This window comes from Copadichromis virginalis, linkage group LG3, assembly GCF_057382275.1.
Source record: "Copadichromis virginalis isolate Kocher_CV1m ecotype Utaka linkage group LG3, C_Virginalis_male_GT1.1, whole genome shotgun sequence".
NCBI lineage: Eukaryota > Metazoa > Chordata > Actinopteri > Cichliformes > Cichlidae > Copadichromis > Copadichromis virginalis.
In genome coordinates, this window is record NC_140620.1 from 59959125 (window position 1) to 59976613 (window position 17489).

At 40.8% G+C, this 17489-nt stretch overlaps 1 pseudogene; it reads left to right on the forward strand.

Annotated features, from left to right (window-relative positions):
* The first annotated feature begins 11265 nt into the window (after positions 1-11265).
* On the forward strand, positions 11266-16594 carry LOC146716393 (general transcription factor II-I repeat domain-containing protein 2-like; annotated as a pseudogene).
* Positions 16595-17489: the final 895 nt, after the last annotated feature.

Genomic DNA, 17489 nt, shown 5'->3' on the forward strand with positions numbered 1-17489 from the left:
TTCTTTGCAAGCTCCTTTGACTACGATGACCTGGATGACTGAGAACCTTCACAGACATCAGTATGCAGTGTTTCTCTGAAGCTCAGTTCAGCTGAGATGATGAAGTTCATTTCAATGTTGGAATACTGAACTTATTTGAAACATATTTGAACACAGATATTAAACTGACAGAAACGCTGACGTCAGTAAAGAGGAACTGACTAATGAGTGCTTACTGCCCTCCGATGGTCACAGATGTAAATGCAAGCATGAAGCTATATTTTAAAAAAGATCTCTTCACATATAATTATCATCCTGTTGCTCTGTAACTGTTTGCTAGGCAATTCCACATTTGTGTCTTTTTGTGGAATCAGTGTGTTTGAACAACACAAATTCTGCCTTTTCTAATTTTGAAAGACTGAAAATGATATAAACAAAATAAATCTGATCTGTCCCTCTACAAATCTGGACAAATCTCAGGTTCTGAAGTTCTCAGCGCTTACATTTTGTCCTCTCTACACTTCTGCTGACAACTGACATGTGATGTGTTTGTACAGCTTCCTCTGTCGGTTTTTAACAAACCAACAAATTATTCAACAGAAGAGTATACCTTTGAGACAATGGTGTAGGTCTACTTTCCAAACTGAGAGGATGGATGAGATGATGGTGCAGGTTTCCAGTCTTAATTCAGTCTTGTTCCCACATTGTGGTCACCTGTCACCTCACTTTTGCTGTGGGAATTATGAAATGATAGCTAGACTTTAGCTTGCCTGTAGTGGCATTAAATGATCCTTTAGAAAATAGTTATAAATGTATTAGTTCCCAACTTTGTACATTGCTGAATCATTATTTTTACTGAAAGTCTGTTCAGTTTCCAAACTAAAAACAAAATTGAGTGTGACTCGCCGGCACATTACAGTGAGACTCTCCAGTTTGATCAGCAGAGAAAAAAGACATCTCAAACAAAATATGACGGAATTTCAAAAACCTTAGTGGATCCTGTTGAAATCTCCCAATTCTTTGAATCTTTGGGCTGAAGGAAGGACAATACTCGGTGTATTTATGCTCAATCAACAATCATTTATTTCCATACAATTCAACACTTAAGAGCATAAGGACCATCATGATGGGGAGACATGCCTGAAGAGGGTCACAGCATGTCTCAAAATGGTGACGGGTTGCTCAGCTTTTTATAGTCTCTAGTGGCCCCCATCTAGTCGTAAAAGCCAAAACATCACATTCTTTCTCTGTTACAGCGCCTAAGTTATGACCTCGACAGTTGTTTCTCTGCTTTCTGTAAGGTGGGGGTGTGGAATGTGGTCTGTCTATCTCCCCTGTCTTAGACACAGAGTCTCCTGCTTACAATCTTCTCTTCATGATTCAACAATTAAGCATGTAACACATTCACAGCAGATCAAGGATACAGAGTGATGCACACTTATCTAATAAACTAATATGTGAATATGTTCTTTTAACTCAAAAGATTTACAACCATAACAGCAGTTACAGATGACACTCCCATCACTCCCCAATTCTCCCACAGCTTTATTTTGGTGCTCCAGTTTTCCACCCCCTTTTTAATGCCCCCTTATACCTTTCAAACGTATTTAGACTAGAACCTCTGTCTAAGGAGCTTTTAACCTTTATTTTTATTGCTGCAGCTACCAGTGTCTTCCAGTTGGGTGATTCTCAGCTTCTTTCTTCGACCTCCGGGGTTAGACCACCCTTTAGTCATTGCCCAGTTCTGGGGATTATTCGGCCCTGAGTTCAAACAAAGATCTGTGTGTTTTGGGATCACCGCCGTGTCCCCCTTTTTGCCAAGAACCTCTTGAACCTCGTTCGTCTGGTGTTCCTGGTTTTCGCCAACCCCTTCATGGTTATTGCTGTGTTTGTGGGATCCATCTTCTCCAGGAGCCCAAACGCCATGACACTTGACCCCAGTTGCTGTCTCGGCAGTCCCTACATCTGTCTCTGCTGTGAAGGGTCCTCACATCTCCGTGTCCCCGTCTGGTGTCTGTTCCTTTCTCTGCAAGAGACAGAAAACCAAAACACCTCTCTCCCTAGCCTTGATAATCTAATATTGTTATCCATTGTTGTTCTAATGATTCAAATTTGGTTTAAAATATTATGTTCAGGACTCTCTGACCCAGGGACTTATTCTAATCATAATCTATGTGTGTGTAAAAGAAATCAAAAATTTGTGAACCCTTTCTAAGTCTAACACATTATAAGCTTAAGTTTTACCATAGCTAAATTATTAAACACAGAAATAACGTCATAAGATGTTCATAAAACCATTGTTTGATGTTCGGACTCAACTCCCCCTTTTTGACACACTCCCATGTGTCAATTCATTGGAGCGTTGCTCCAGCCTTGTCATCCCAGAGGATCCTCAATCCCGGAAATTTCCCTTCTCCTCATGTAATGAAATCTGTCATCCTTCCATGCCCTGGTAACTGGTCCATCCAGAGCTGTAACATTTTGAAATGTACATACAACAAGCCAAACCACCCCTTGGTCACACCAACCCTTTTCTGCCCTGAAGATGTCCAACGCCATCTTAGTCTGGACCAGGGTTGTAATAGTTTTGCAATTTTCATTAGTTTTTATTTTTATTTAGCTTCGACTTCAGATTTTCAATTTTATATCAGTTTTAATCAGTTTTTACTAATTGTTTGCTAGTTTAGTTTAGTTTTGATTAGTTTCAGTTATAGTTCTAGTTGTGTCTGCAATAATTAAGTGTGGCAAAATCCCAGTCCCATCATATCCGTCATGCTCTTGTGCTTATCCTTGGGTATTGTGACTATTAACTCTTGCAGCAGTGGGTGCTCCTAATTTTGGTTCAAGTGAATTTATAAACTTTGTGAAGGGAATTGACTCCTCTGCACACTGGAATAAACATAATCAACATGATCCACATTTTACTGCGTGTTATTTCACCATCTTATCGATTCAAATGCTCCATCCTTATGTGGTTTGCGACATTATGTTTATCCACTCTGTCTCTAAATGTTTGAAGAATTTTCAAGTTTGGGGTCAAATTTTAAGAATTTGACCATAAGTGAAAGTTATGGTGTCATCACCCCCTTCGGGGCTTACCTTTCCCAGTTTTGATGACATTCCTCCCTATTCTTTGCAAATACCCCCTGTTGGTGGCGAGAAACTGTTGGTGTGGTCAAGTGGGTGCTATAGAAACAAAAGCTCAGGACAGAACAGTTATCAGTCATGTACTTCATACAAATTTTGCATATGTTTTATTTCATATCGATCCTCTGAGTGTAATCGTACATTTTAATTTGAATTTATCCAAACTAAACACAATATTTTCTTTATTTACTTTGCTCTTGTTCTTTTGCAGTACCACATCCTATCAAATGTCCCTGTCAATTATATTCTACATTTAATAACTTACTATTTCAAGCGAGAACCTAAATCACGTGGACCAATGTTCATTATTGCATATCTCTATTCTGAATGTGGCAAGTCATTCATAGGTATTGTTAAATTTTGGCGATTCTCCTCTATAAAATTTAATTGACTTTTTACAGTGGCCTGCTATGGTTAATAGTAACATATTCCAGTCATGAGTGATATCAAAAGTTTTTCTCCACTGTAGCATTTGGCATTCCCAATAATATAACATGATACCTTAATCAAAACACAGCTAATATAGCACAGTTTTCTTAATGCAAACAACAGTAACTCAGCATTACCAACCCAAGAGTTAAGTCTGCAGTTCCACACTCTCATGTGAAGCCACAGTCTCCTCCTCCAGTCTCTCTTATCCTCCTGCTCCTGAAAAAACAAAACAAAGCGAAGCATCCACCCTTCTCTTGCTGGCTGGGTGAATTGTTTATTGGCATTTACTAATCCTAAAGTGGGTGCAGTCATTGTCTCAGTATCAAGTCAGTCAAAGCTTTTAGTCGTCAGTCCATCACAGTCCATTCACATGCATACCTCCACACACATTCATACCAGATGTTGCTGATAATGGAGTCTCCCGCGCAACCTATTCGAGCCTCCATCACCAGCAAGATGACGTCATCATTTTAAAAGGAAAACAATTCTTTGTTCTTTTATTCTGGATTGACCCGCTGCAATCCTTTTTAGACTAAGGACTTCTCATGTGATCAGTGTTCCCTATAAGTGAATTTCTCCCAAGCCAATTACAATCATGGAGAAACACACTTTGCAACTGTTTTTGTAAGAATATTTCATAGCGCTTTAAATTTCAATCTTTCAGGCCTGGTTTAAAGAGCTGATTGTTAAATCATGAACTCACAAAATATCAACATATCACCACCGGTGGATCACACCTCTCAGATGTTTTTTCTCAGTGCACTGTAACAAAAACGAAAACAGACATAACCAACAAAATACTACTAAAATAACACCAACTAGGGCCCGTTGCAGACATGTCCAAGCATAAAACTATCCCTCTCTCGCTTACGAGAAAGAACACAAGCCAAAGCTCACTGATAACATCAAGCTAGCGCTAAGCAAAACCAAACAATCAACCAGAAATTCACAGGAACATTTTGCTTCCTGCCGGGACAATATTGTGTGGGAATGAGAACCTCAGGTGCCGTAACACCTTTTTTCCTCCTTGAATTAAATCTCAATCACAGAAAATGCCGTACTCCAACCTAAACTTACACTATTAATTCATCATCTTCACTCTGTGCCACTGTTCCTCATCAGGGCTGTGTGAAGCACAGCAAAGAATTCAGTCAAGGCCTTGAGCCATAAACAGACATCACGCACAGACATTGTTTTCATAACCAAACCGTTTTAGACCTTATTCCTTAAATCTACATAAATGCTCTCTGGGTGACATATAACACATTCTAAGTAATCAATGGTAATCAATGGCTCCTCATAAAAATTATGCATTGGGATGTTTGTGTGCAGCATTTTGCATATCAGCATAAGCAAAGCATTCTTCATTGCATCAGCGTGTGTGTGTGTGCATCACTTCTCAGTGGATCAGCATTCCAATGTGTGTGTGTGTGTGTGTGTGTGTGTGTGTGTGTGTGTGTGTGTGTGTTCAGAGTGTGACCCCATAAACAACTTCCCTTAACCTGCTGGTCTGGAAAATCCAACAGTTCATCTATATGTAAAGAAGCACGTAAACTAAAACAGACATAGCTACGTTAATCCTGCCGTAAAACAATAAAACAAGGTACGAACTCTCTCATGCTCCCAGGACGTGGGGGTGCATTCCTGGAGTGCACCCCAAGCCTGCAGCCTGTTAGAGATCACACACAATTGATTATATGCCTCTAAGTATACATGGTTGAATATTTCCTAATACAAATAACTACATGCAGTATTCTACCATATGCAAACTTATATCACTAAAAGATTATACTGACTACTAAATACAATTTTCCATTGACAAAAATGTATTATTATTATCTTTGAAATATCTCAGTGTGACACTGATACTGTACATGAGTGTGGTAGGTTTTGAAAACAGCATCAGCAGAGTACACAGCAAAGGGGAAAGGAACAATTGTTCCTTTCAAATTTTATACAAAACATCCAATCCTGGATCATATCCACTTAGGATTGAGTGATCCAAATACACCACATTGTGACAATAACCACGGCATAGCAGCTGATGAGCAGCAGATAGATACTGCTCATGGCACCACTGGTGCAACTACACTTGCAGTCAAGACCGCCTAAACCAAGACCAAGACCAGAGGGTATCGAGACCAAGACAAGACTAAGAACAAGTCGAGACGAAGTCGAGACGAGACCAAGACCAAGTTCAAGATGAGACGAAGTCGAGACGAGACCAAGACCGAGACCAAGATGAGACGAAGTCGAGACGAGACCAAGTCCAAGATGAGACGAAGTTGAGACGAGACCAAGACCGAGACCAAGACCAAGATGAGACGAAGTCGAGACGAGACCAAGACCGAGACCAAGATGAGACGAAGTCGAGACGAGACCAAGTCCAAGATGAGACGAAGTTGAGACGAGACCAAGACCAAGACCAAGATGAGACGAAGTCGAGACGAGACCAAGTCCAAGATGAGACGAAGTTGAGACGAGACCAAGACCGAGACCAAGACCAAGACAGACAAAAAAGTCTTTAAACTGCAGCCAGATGCTGCTTCGTTTACGGGTGTCAGGCATATTTATGTGTTTTTGCTTTCGCACAGCCCTCCTCACCACTGTCTACTGTCTCACTCACTTACTGAGAGGACAGACGCACCCTCCACTTGACTGTCGCGAAATGCAGATCCAAAAGCAACAACATGGCAGGTCAAGAGACAACAGCAGTATCCTGAGCAGCGAGGGGTCGAGCAGCAACAGCAGTATGTGCAAAAGGCATCAGCAAGGAGAAAACACCATCATCATGACTGGATGGATGGAGATGCGTTTCCAACAAGCTGCAACTTCACTGTGTGTGAATGCAAATTGAGAACAGTGTCTGAGTTGGACATTTGTTACGTTTGGAGTGAAACGGCAATGGAAGAGACAGTGGGCGTAGATTTCGTTTTGGCATTGGTGGGGACCAATGACCAATGATTCAGTTTTTTTTTCCTTTTTGTCTGTGCTTCTTGATAACAAAAGGAGAAATGTACTTGCCTAAATATGCTCTTCTACATGCTTTTAAACCATTTAAAATTACAATTGATAGTTTTATATGTGAGTTATATAATGCTAAATTACAATTAAACAAATGACTAAGTATTTTAGACTTTCAGTCAGCAAGCCGGCCTAAAAATACATCAACGTAAACACACTGGCGACAAACTGAAATACTGCAAAGAATATGGGAGAAGCTTCCCCACGTCAGGTGACTTAAAACGACATGAACTCTTTCACAGTGGGGTCAAAAAGCATCTCTGTGATCAGTGTGGGTCATCCTTCACCACTGCAGGTGACCTTAAAACACACAAACGAGTCCACACAGGAGAGAAACCATACAAGTGCAGACACTGTGACAAAAGCTTCTCACATTCAAGTAATTGTAACGAGCATGAACGTACACACATGGAAGGAAACTACAGCTGTGAGCAGTGTGACAAGAGCTTCAGTAATCTCAGTTCATACTCTGCACACAAACAATCCCACGTTACTAATAAACTGTTTCACTGTTACCAATGTGCCAAAACATTCACTTCATTATCTGCTCTGTGCAAACATCAGCGCGATCACGCAGGGCTGAAATCGTTCCCATCACAGGACGACAGCGAATCTGAAGAGAGAGAAACATCCTCTTCTGGTTTCAGAGTCCAACTTAAAACCCTGGAGATCAGGCTCCACAGAGTTCAGATCGGCTCTCCTTAAAGATCTAATGAGGCTATGAATCAAAATGTTCCTGTAGTTCCATTTTAATCTTTATAAATTGTTCTTCTGTAGTGTTTGTGTTCAGTGGTTACCTTTTTTTTCAGTGGTTGGATGAAAAATCAGTTTCCTGTTGTTCAAGTTTTTATTGAATGTATTTTATTAAAGTTCTTAAATAAAGTTAAAAAAAAGTTAAATAAAGAATTGTTTGAACGACAAAGATTTGGAGCCATGATGTCATTTCCTGTATTTCAGAGTAAAGACTGAAGTGACAAATGGAAACATGTTTACAGTCATGGAATAAACACTGATGGGTCATCTGCAGGAAGAACTATTGCTGACCTGACAGACTCGACCTTGTTTACAAAGAAAGAAAGGAACTGATTACATGTGTCAGCAGAGGCTTTCAGGGTTGTTTAGAGTAGAGCTGATAATGTTAAAGAGAACACGGGGATTATGACAATTTAACACAATGATCTGAGAAAAATATCTGTTTCTCTCACTTTCACTGTATTCTGATCAAATTTCCAACATTCTTTTAACATTTCAAAAGAAACCTGCAATTTGTCTTCCTTCCACTTCCACTCTGCTCTCCTACACTGACGCCTGACCAATGTTCCCTCTAAGCTGCAGGCGTGAGCAATTGCGCACTGCAGGCACGGTCTCTGCGCACAGTACATCTGTGTTGCGCACAAAAAAATCCAACCTGAATTGGTTTTCTTCCTGAATACTATCGTTGTTTATATTTACTGCGGGGAGAAACGGTAAAAACGGCGTTTTATAAGGAAAACGCTCGAAAGCCTGTGAGCAAAAAAAACAAAAACCCCACCCTTTCCTATTGGTCGAAAGATGTACCATGTCAACCAATCAAAAAATTCAATTCAAGTCAACTTTATTTATATAGCGCCAAATCACAACAAAAGTCGCCTCAAGGCGCTTCATAGGTAAAAATGATATTGCAACAGTTGTTTAGGGAGGGGGAAGTTTTAGGAGTGACGGCGTGTTTGAGATGTGAGAGATTTGCCACGTTTAGCACAAATCTTGTGTAGTTAGTGTGTAGTGTAGTCAATACGTTTGTTGTGTGTGTCAGAACAATGAGACGACTGCTGAATGTTACAGGTGTTACAGCAGTGATACATCTCCTGTTGTCAGGCCTGCAGGTATCAGGCTGTTGTTCTCCTTCATCTCATAGTGGACAGAAATTATTTTTGGAGCAGCACAAATAATTTGTGTGGCATCAGATTCTCGCTTTGGCTGTGAGAGGTCCCGGGTTCAAATCCTGGACGAGCCCACGTGTTGTCTATAGAGCCTCTCAGCTGCCACATGTTGTTTAGGCTCCATTTGAAAGAATCTCTGCAGCTGCACACATGTTCCCATAGTCCCTCATACAGGGACAGCTAACAGAGCTGATATGAAGGATGTCATTGGCCTTGTTCTTATTGTTTACCATTTGAATTCTCCAAAAAGTTTTTCTAAGGTAATTATTTGTTATTCATGTTAACAAGATAACACAGAGTTTTATTTTAGATTAAATAAGAGAATTCAATTCAAACTCACTCTGCTTTTCAATCCTGGACACAGTTATTCCCACACCAGGAAGTGATGTTCTGTGTGAGGATGCTCTCCACAGCGCCTGAATAGAAAGTTCTGAGGACCACTGGAAAAACCTGCTAACTTCCTGAGTTGTCGGAGACAGTACAGGCGCTTGCCTAGCCTTTTTGGACTGGACGTGAATGTGAGCAGACCATTTCAGGAATGAGGAGATGTGAACACCGAGAAAGACAATGAAGCAGAAACTGCTAAAAGTGGGATTCAAACCCACACCTCCAGGGGAGAGTGAGCACTAAACACAGCACCTTAGACCACTCAGCCATCCTGAAACAGACCGAACTGAACTGATTTTCTGATAAATCCAGAATCCAGTTTAAACTCCTTCCCTTCACATAAAAAGTCTTGAATGAACCTTTGGTCCAACTGTTCTTCACACCTGACTGGTAACAAGATGGCGCTGGTGTGCGTGGTTGCTTGTCTGTCACTCTGAAGTTTGTTTCTATTATTTCTGACCTGTGTCATTCGCCAAACAAAGTCTCTGCTGAGGTATAATCGCCAGACATGATGATCATCTTTTATTGAAAAGGTCGGCACCACCAGGCCTCTTATCACAGCTCCTGACTCTGACCCCTCTGTCTCTGTCCCTTGCACTGCTGATTTTAATAATAATAATGGATTGGATTTATATAGCGCTTTTCAAGGCACCCAAAGCACTTTACAATGCCACTATTCATTCACTCTCGCATTCACACACTGGTGGAGGCAAGCTACGGTTGTAGCCACAGCTGCCCTGGGGGGTGTCATATTAACCCCGCAGGTTCCTCCAGGATCCTTTCCCTCCACGATTTTTAAAAGAAATCTTTCCTAGTATAGGGCAGTCTGTCCTTGACATTATTAACAGCAGTCTGTCCTCTGGTGTGGTTCCTGCAATTTTCAAACATGCAGTAGGGCAGCCACTGCTTAAGAAACCTGGCCTTGATCACACAGTTTTAGCTAATTATAGACCGATTTCCAAGCTGCATTTTCTTTCCAAGTGTTAGAGAAAAATGTTTTGTGTCAACTGAAATATTTTATAGATGTAATGGCATCCTTGAGGTTTTTCAATCAGGATTTAAAACCCTTTATAGCACAGAATCTGCATTCTTAAAGGTCTTTATTCTGGTACCCACGTTGTTCTGGTCTTGCTTGACCTGACTGCTGCTTTTGACACAGTAGACAACAACATCCTATTATCTTGATTAAAGGATGTAGTGGTTATTGGTGGCCCTGAACTTAATTGGTTTAGTCTTATTTGGCAAACAGAACTTTCTCTGTCAGCTTCTCGGATCCAAATCATCTTCTGCTTCTCTGTCATGTGGCGTCCCACAGGGGTCAAGTTTAGGGCTCTTTTTACTGTATATATTGCCTTTGGGTTTCATCCTTAAAAGGCATGGGATCTCTTTTCATTGTTCCACTGATGACTGTTAAATGTATTTGCCACTAAAGCAGAAGGATGGCATCTCCATAAAACCTCTCTTGACATGTCTAAATAACATTAAAGCTTGGTTGGCTTTAACCCTTTAAGACATAGGTGTCAAACTCTGGCCCGCGGGCCAAATTTGGCCCGCAGCCTAATTACATTTGGCCCGCGAGGCCATACCAAATTACTATTAGAGCTGGCCCGCCGGTCTTATACAGCGCATGTACTGCTAATACTACAACTCCCAGAATGCTCTGTTGGCGCGTCAGCCAGGACAGGACCCATTTGTTGTGATATTTTGATACCATGGTAGCATTTGCTGAGTATTGTTTTTGATGATATTATACAAAGGACCCTGTTTCTGCAATGCCCTTTGTTTGAACGTCATCTCCTCTTGCTGTGTCAACTGAAGATTCTATGGTGTGAAAGTAGATACTAAGGTTGGAGGGAAAACACCAACAAATCACTCTTTTACTTATCACTCCCTTGCAGAAGATGTTTATGTGAAGACCATCTGGGTGGTGTCAGAACTCACGGATGTAGGAGACCTCTGTATAAGATTTATAGGCCTTGTGAGTGCATCTTTATTGCCCTTGCTGAACAAAGGATTCCAACTGTCGAAGGACACCACCCCACCCAGTGGGCAGGGTCTGAACTGAAACTTGTTGTCTGCCTATAAAAACTGCTGCACAAAGAATAAACTTTGAGTTAGTTTGGGATGACAATTTAGAACAGTCTCCGCGTCTTTTTGTTCTTCCAAACTGCTCCCGGTACTCCGGCCGGTGCCGTAATTAACCGTTGATCATACTTGAGAATATTTTAATTGTTATAGGTTAAAGGATGAACTCTGATGATGAAAGCCCACGCCTCAGAGAAACCCGGAATGTAGTTTCTTACACCATTAACGCCCTCTCCTCTGTTGACTGTAGTCATAGCAACCGCGCGAATACTGCCGCGCTACCTCTCCCAAAATGGCAAAAAGAAAGAACGAAAACAGGAGCTTTCTGGACAGGTGGGAGACAGAATATCTGTTTACTTTTGTAAAAGACAGACCTGTTTGTCTTGTATGTGGAGCTCATGTGGCTTTAACCAAGGAGTACAACATTAGACGACACTATGAAACGAAACACCAAGAGAAGTACAAGGACCTGGACATGACTCAAAGGCGCCGGAAAGCAGAAGAGATGAAAAGAAGTTTTGTTTCACAACAGACCATGTTCAAAAAAAGCCATATCACAAAGTGAGGCTGCTGTAAAGGCTAGTTTTGTTGTGGCAGCAGAGATCGCAAAATCAGCCCGGCAAATGTTAGCCTGAGCAGAAACACAGTAGCTGATCGCACACGTGAACTTGCCAACAATCTAAATAACCAGCTGATGGAGAAGGGAAACAGTTTCGTTGCATTCTCCCTTGCTGTGGATGAGAGCAGCGACGCCTCTGATACTGCCCAGCTTTCAGTCTTACACGCTTCTCTGCAGCTTCTCTCCTCCTGCTACCCCCCCAAAAACCCATCTCCATAGAGACTGTGTCAGCTTCCAAAAAGACAAAAAACAAACTAAAAACCAGCAACAAACAACTTAAACATAAACAATCACAAAGAAAGAACAATACAGTATCCACATCTGAACCAAAGAGTAAAACAGTGAAATGTGGATTATTAAATATTAGGTCTCTCTCCTCCAAGTCTCTGTTAGTACATGACTTAATAATTGATCAACAAATTGATTTACTCTGCCTTACAGAAACCTGGTTGCAGCAGGATGATTATGTTAGTTTAAATGAATCAACACCCCCGAGCCATTCTAACTACCAGAAATCTCGAAGCACAGGCCGAGGGGGCGGTGTGGCAGCAATTTTTCACACCAGCCTATTAATTAATGAAAGACCAAGACAGACTTTTAATTCATTTGAAAGCCTGATGCTTAACATTGTCCACCCCAGCTGTGAAACTCAGAAACCAGTCTTACTTGTTATCATCTATCGTCCACCTGGGCCTTACACAGAGTTTCTGTCTGATTTCTCAGACTTTATATCTAATTTAGTTCTGAGCTCAGATAAAATACTTATTGTGGGTGATTTTAACATCCATGTAGATGCTAAAAATGACAGCCTCAACATGGCATTTAATCTGTTATTAGACTCAATTGGTTTCTCTCAAAATGTAAAAGAACCCACCCACCACTTTAATCACACTCTAGATCTTGTTTTAACATATGGCATAGAAACGGAACATTTAACAGTGTTTCCTGAAAACCCTCTGCTGTCTGATCATTTCCTGATAACATTTACTTTTACAATAATTGATTACACAGCGGTGAAGAGTAGACTTTATCAAAGTAGATGTCTTTCTGAAAGCACTGTAACTAAGTTTAAGAATATAATCCACCCACTGTTATCATCTTCAATGCCCTGTACCAACACAGAGCAGAGTAGCTATCTGAACGCTACCCCAACAGAGGTCGATTATCTTGTTAATAATTTCACCTCCTCACTACGTACGACTCTGGATACTGTAGCTCCTGTGAAAACTAAGGCCTCAAATCAGAAGTACCTGACTCCGTGGTATAATTCTGAAACACGTACCCTAAAGCAGATGACTCGTAATCTGGAGAGGAAATGGCGTGTCACAAATCTAGAGGATCATCATTTAGCCTGGAGAAATAGTTTGCTGCTTTATAAGAAAGCCCTCCGCAAAGCCAGAACATCTTACTATTCATCACTGATTGAAGAAAATAAGAACAACCCTAGGTTTCTCTTCAGCACTGTAGCCAGGCTGACAAAAAGTCAGAGCTCTTTTGAGCCAACCATCCCTTTAACGTTAACTAGTAATGACTTCATGAACTTCTTCACAAATAAAATTTTTATCATTAGAGAAAAAATTACCAATAATCATCCCACAGATGTAATATTATCTACAGCTACTCTTAGTACCATTGATATTAAGTTAGACTCTTTTTCTCCAATTGATCTTTCTGAGTTAACTTCAATAATTACTTCCTCCAAACCATCAACGTGTCTTTTAGACCCCATTCCTACAAAACTGCTCAAAGAAGTCCTGCCATTAATTAATTCTTCGATCTTAAATATGATCAACCTATCCCTAATAATCGGCTATGTACCACAGGCCTTCAAGCTGGCTGTAGTTAAACCTTTACTCAAAAAGCCATCTCTAGACCCAGCAGTCTTAGCTAATTATAGGCCAATCTCCAACCTTCCTTTCATATCAAAAATCCTTGAAAGAGTAGTTGTCAAACAGCTAACAGATCATCTGCAGAGGAATGGTTTATTTGAAGAGTTTCAGTCAGGTTTCAGAGCTCAGCACAGCACAGAAACAGCTTTAGTGAAGGTTACAAATGATCTTCTTATGGCCTCTGACAGTGGACTCATCTCTGTGCTTGTCCTGCTAGACCTCAGTGCAGCGTTCGATACTGTTGATCATAATATCCTATTAGAGCGATTAGAACATGCTGTAGGTATTACAGGTACTGCACTGCAGTGGTTTGTATCATATCTATCTAATAGACTCCAATTCGTGCATGTAAATGGAGAGTCCTCTTCACACACTGAGGTTAATTATGGAGTTCCACAGGGTTCAGTGCTAGGACCAATTCTGTTTACATTATACATGCTTCCCTTAGGCAGCATCATTAGAAGACATAGCATACATTTTCACTGCTATGCAGATGACACCCAGCTCTATCTGTCCATGAAGCCAGATAACACACACCAATTAGTTAAACTGCAGGAATGTCTTAAAGACATAAAGACCTGGATGGCCGCTAACTTTCTGCTTCTTAATTCAGATAAAACTGAGGTTATTGTACTCGGCCCTGAAAATCTTAGAAATATGGTATCTAATCAGATTCTTACTCTGGATGGCATTACCTTGGCCTCCAGTAACGCTGTGAGGAACCTTGGAGTCATTTTTGACCAGGACATGTCCTTCAACGCACATATTAAACAAATATGTAAGACTGCTTTCTTCCATTTGCGCAACATCTCTAAAATTAGAAATATCCTGTCTCAGAGTGACGCTGAAAAACTAGTTCATGCATTTATTACTTCCAGGCTGGACTACTGTAATTCATTATTATCAGGATGTCCAAAAAACTCACTGAAAAGCCTTCAGCTAATCCAAAATGCTGCAGCAAGAGTCCTGACAGGGACTAGAAAGAGAGAGCATATTTCTCCTGTTTTGGCTTCCCTTCATTGGCTTCCTGTTAAATCCAGAATTGAATTCAAAATCCTGCTCCTCACATACAAGGTCTTAAATAATCAGGCCCCATCTTATCTTAATGACCTTGTAGTACCATATCACCCTATTAGAGCGCTCCGCTCTCGCTCTGCAGGCCTACTTGTTGTTCCTAGAGTATTTAAAAGTAGAATGGGAGGGAGAGCCTTCAGTTTTCAGGCCCCTCTTCTGTGGAACCAGCTTCCAGTTTGGATTCGGGAGACAGACACTATCTCTACTTTTAAGATTAGGCTTAAAACTTTCCTTTTTTCTAAAGCATATAGTTAGGGCTGGACCAGGTGACCCTGAATCCTCCCTTTGTTATGCTGCAATAGATGTAGGCTGCCGGGGGATTCCCATGATGCATTGAGTTTTTCCTTTCCAGTCACCTTTCTCACTCACTATGTATTAATAGACCTCTCTGCATTGAATCATATCTGTTATTAACCTCTGTCTCTCTTCCACAGCATGTCTTTTATCCTGTCTTCCTTCTCTCACCCCAACCGGTCGCAGCAGATGGCCGCCCCTCCCTGAGCCTGGTTCTGCCGGAGGTTTCTTCCTGTTAAAAGGGAGTTTTTCCTTCCCACTGTCGCCAAAGTGCTTGCTCATAGGGGGTCATATGATTGTTGGGTTTTTCTCTGTATCTATGAAGCGCCTTGAGGCGACTTTTGTTGTGATTTGGCGCTATATAAATAAAATTGAATTGAATTGAATTGAATCCGTGGTGTGGACTCAACTCTCTGTGTTACGGAAGAACTTTTAGGATTAAAATCAATGCATGGAACAAGCACAGAGAAGGAAATACTTGAAGAGGTTTCCAAATGTCTAACTGAAATGAAGTTGCCATGGGAAAAACTTGTGGGGTTAACGACAGATGGTGCACCAGTGATGTGTGGTCAAAGGAGCGGACTGGTGGGCAGGGTACGGGAGAAGATGCGAGCGGAGAACTGTGCAGGTGAGCTGACTGTTTATCACTGCATCATACATCAAGAATCACTTTGTGGCAAAGCCCTAAAGATGGAACATGTTATGACCGCAGTAACACGAGTAGTTAACTTTATAAGAGCCAAAGGTCTGAATCACCGCCAATTCAAATCTTTTCTTGAGGAGTGTGGTTTGGAATACGGAGACGTGCCGTATCACACGGAGGTGAGGTGGTTAAGCCGAGGGAAAGTACTGAACAGACGTTTCGAGCTATGCGAGGAAATATTTCAGTTTCTGGAAAGCAAAGGGCAAGACACAGCTGAGCTCAGGGAGCAAGAGTTTCTGTGTGAGCTGGCCTTTATGTGTGATATCACGAGCCATCTCGATGCGCTGAAGAGTGCAGCTTCAGGGACGGGGGCGTATCATCACAGATATGTACGCTGCAGTGAGGGCTTTTAAAACGAAATTGTGCCTGTGGCAGAATCAGATGCTACAAGGAAACCTGGGCCATTTTCCCTGCTGCCAAACGATGAACATGCAAATCTCTACTGCTGTGTTTCCATGCGTACAGTTTGCTGAAACACTCTGTGTACTCAGTACTGAGTTTACCCGGCGGTTTGCCGACTTTGACGCCCAGAAATGTCGATTTGAACTGCTCAGTAATCCTTTTGCAGTTGACGTGGCAAAAGCTCCAACAAACCTCCAAATGGAGCTGATTGAACTCCAGTGTAGTGACACACTGAAATCAAAGTATGATGCTGTGGGCGCTTGACAATTTCCACATTTCATCCCTGACACAATGCCTGGGCTCCGCACCCACGCTGCTCAGATGCTCTCCATGTTCGGCAGCACTTACCTATGTGAGCAACTATTCTCCTCAATGAAGATGGCCAAAACATCTCACAGGAGACGTCTGACCGATGAACACCTTCACTCGATCCTGAGGATTTCCTCAGCTCAGAGCCTGAGCCCAGACATTGAGGAACTAGCATCCAAGAAGAGATGCCAGGTATCTGGCTTGGACGCATCAGAGTAGATCAGTGTGTAGCAAACTGAGCTATAATTACCATTTTCTTTGTGCAATTTGTCTTGCTACTCCCAGACATGGGCTTGAATGGTTTCACGTTTAATAATATTTTTATTAGTTAAGTGGTTTATTATTGTTATTTTATTTTACATTTATTATTAGCCTAGGGAAAAAGTTTACTGCTAAAATTTAAATCAGGAGGCTGCAAATACAATTTTTATTTAAGAAATGCATTCCAGTGATATGTTATTTAATTGGAATTTCAATTTTGCATGTGTGCAATATTAAGTTATGTATGTTTATATAAGTTCTATATCGTTCAGTATTAAGCGTTGCTTATTCCATATTCATTTTTTCAGCAAAACTTATTTGAGTCTGTAAGAAAAGGTTCCTTGTTATATCTGGAGGAAGATTTTTTTCAATAAATATTAATGTTAGCCCGCGACTTTGTTCCAGTTTAGAATTTTGGCCCACTGTATATTTGAGTTTGACACCCCTGCTTTAAGACCTACCATAGAACCAAGTCCGCCAGAGCTTATATTATATTTTTACATGCTGTGGAGCCATTTTTGGGAGCATTTCAAGTTGCTTTACATCAATACAACCATTATAACCCAGATTTTAATAATATGTATGCATTAAGTGCATAGTAATATAAATTGCAAAAAAGTGCAATAAACTACAAAAATTTTTTTAAATCGTTTTTGTTTTTTTAACATATATTTCTAGTTAGAGAAATTTAAGAGGCTTATCCCTCAAAACTGTAAATACAAAAAAGTTGCACAAAATAGATTCCCACCACAGGAAATTTATTTTGAGTGTCTTCATACTTTTATTTTTGAAATACACCAATTTTTATACACTGCACGAAAAATGAAAATAAATATTATAATGCAAATTTGCAAAAAAGCAGCATGTGCATCAAAATAAACTATTTCCAGCAGTGCAATATGAGGCCTAAGCATCCCACAAACGACACAGAAAGTCATAAAGTCAAAGATAACTTTTAAAAACAC